The sequence below is a fragment of the Nannospalax galili genome, unplaced genomic scaffold (assembly GCF_000622305.1).
Source record: "Nannospalax galili isolate Female #2095 unplaced genomic scaffold, S.galili_v1.0 scaffold52, whole genome shotgun sequence".
Taxonomy (NCBI): Eukaryota; Metazoa; Chordata; class Mammalia; order Rodentia; family Spalacidae; genus Nannospalax; species Nannospalax galili.
In genome coordinates this window covers 1041650-1044287 of record NW_008334003.1, presented here as the reverse complement: position 1 = coordinate 1044287, position 2638 = coordinate 1041650, and the positions used below count along the sequence as shown (strand labels likewise).

Here is a 2638-nt window from a genome sequence, read left to right as displayed (position 1 = left end):
TATTTTCTTTATCCCACAAAGGCTTTAAAAATTATACTTGAATAGTTAGATTGTTCTTGACACAAAATAACCAGTGTGCTACCACACATATATTTAATATCAGTTTCTTTTTTTCTTATTAAAAATGTTTTGATTTTGTTTCACCTTTTATGAAATAAAGGCTTTGTGAAAAATATGAAAGGTAAATGGTTAGGAAGTTTTCTAAGATTAAACCACCTTGCTCTTTTAAAATGATCATATTCTATGAATGGGTATCTGTTGGCATAACAGAATACAAGAAGGATTAATCAAGTTCTACAAATTGTACTCAGAGGAAGAGAATTCTACAAAGGCTAACAGCTTAATTAAGACATTTATCCATCACAACCATTACAATGAGAACAAACCTTAAGTAAACAGGTTTCTTAAAGGTTATTAATACAAAAAGGACCAAAGGCCCCAGTTCCTACAAAAAGCAGGAAGTTCAATTTGTGGTATAGTTTACAGAAAAGAAAGAAAGAAAGAAAGAAAGAAAGAAAGAAAGAAAGAAAGAAAGAAAGAAAGAAAGAAAGAAAGAAAGTTTAGGAAGGAAGGAAGGAAGGAAGGAAGGAAGGAAGGAAGGAGAGAGAGAGAAGGGAGGGAGGGAGGGAGGGAGGTCTCCAGGGAAAAAATGTTTTTAAAGAAATCAATGAATCTTTCTTGCTTTTCTAAAAAGAATTTTTTATTTTATTTTTAATGATGTGTATATGAGTGCATTATTTGAAGCAGCTAGAAGAAGGCACTGGATCTCCTGGAACTGGAGTTACAGGTTGCTGTCAGCCACCTGACGCTGGGAACCGAATGAGGGTCCTGTGAAAGAGCAGCAAGTGCCCTTAATCACTTAGCCATCTCTCTAGTCCCTGCCTGTTTTCTTTTTCTAACTGAGGTGCTAGAGATGAAACCCAGGGCTTTGTGTATGATAGGTAAGTTCCTACTATCAGCCCTGCATAGTAGTCTTAATGTCAAACTGGATGTTTATATCATTCAAACGAACTTAATCATCTTACCTTTTGACTTTCAGATAGAATTTTAGAATATATCTGGGAAGAAAATAGTTCTGAAAGTGCTTCCTGTTGAGTTCTTAGGTATAATCTGGTCATTCTGATAGTAAGCCTTTAAGTTCTTTTACAATGTATCAACAAAAAGGCAATGAGGATGCATATGCTTAGAAACCCATGACTAAAGAATAAGTTATGGTACTGACCTTGTGGAAAACACTACTAGTATTTGACTTGTGTTTCCTTGGCAAAGATAACTCTACTGTTTTTAAGAACCTCTCTAATTTGATTTCTATGAAATATTGCATACAATATCCTCTTTTGATCATTAGACTAGCTGTTCTATGTACTTTCTGAGACAAATTTTAGCTTAAAAAAGAATCATTTTCACTGGCATAAAGCGACCCTTTGTCTTCTGATTCAATAAGCATCAGCATTTAATGTCAGTTTGCCGAATGTTAAGGATTATTCCTGAATTTCAGGTGGCAGATTATTCTCCTCCTTGAAGCATCTTCTTCATCCTGGTTCTCACCCTGCTTCTCAGGCTCGGTCACCCTTCCTACTCCTGAAGCTCCTGCTGTAGTTCCTTTCCCCAATTGACTGCATCCTCTTCTAATGCAGGTGCTTCCTCCTGCTTTTGTCAAGAATAAATTCTTCCATTTCTTTCCTTAAATAAGTTACTGGCATCGCATGTGTCACTAACAAACTCAGAAACTCCTGGGCTGGTAGAGATTTCTTCCTCATCCTCTTGAGTTTTAAGCCGAGATTTGCGATTGTGAGAGGGTTTTGGGGGCCGCACTGCCTGTAAGAGGCAGATCATCATCTGTACTGTTGTTTTGATCCTCCTTTCCCGAGCTTGCTGCTGGGCTGCCAGAGCAGTGACCTGGCTGACTACTTAATCAGAGAGATGCGGTGAAAGTAGTTCCTCCAAAACACTTCCTCCTTCACAAGTTTGGGGACAAGGGCGAATCTCATCTTGCTCAGGAATTCATCATTTGGAGCATGACCATGGCAACAGGGTACATCTGATCAAAGTCGAAATTAAACTGCACACCAGCTGGAGGCTCAGGAAGGAAATTCCTCTTGTCCGCTGATAAGGCTAAGATTTGTTGTTGAATTGTTTCTTTATCGTTACTGTCCACCCACGGGGGCATAGCTGCTTCTGATTTCTCTGAGTGCTGTTCGTCAAAAGATTTCTTTTCTTCCTCCTGAAAATCTGTAACTGTCTCTTCAATGACATCATCTATTTTTCCTTCTTCCACAGATTTCTTCATTATCTGAACTGTTTCAAAAAGACTCAGTTTTCTTTGTGGCAATACTTGTGAAGTTAAATAAATAATCTCAGCCCTCTGGTCTAGTTCTCTTTCTTCAGTTGTGGCCTCCTGGCCTCAAGGCTCCTTCTCAACCAGTAGTAATGTTTCTTACTTTTTCCCCACCTCCTTCCTTGCTTTAACTTTTTGTATATAATTTATTCATTACATCTGACTTTACATGAGGATCAGAAAATTATTCTAAATAAATGAATAGTTAGTAATTATTATTAAAAGGATGTTATCTAGTATTCTCTAATGCCTTAATAAACATGTCATTAATTTAATATATATTACTCATATACTTCACAA

At 37.1% G+C, this 2638-nt stretch overlaps 1 pseudogene; it reads right to left on the bottom strand.

Annotated features, from left to right (window-relative positions):
• Positions 1–1628: 1628 nt before the first annotated feature.
• On the bottom strand, positions 1629–2348 carry LOC103730685 (annotated as a pseudogene).
• Between the last annotated feature and the right edge of the window lie 290 nt (positions 2349–2638).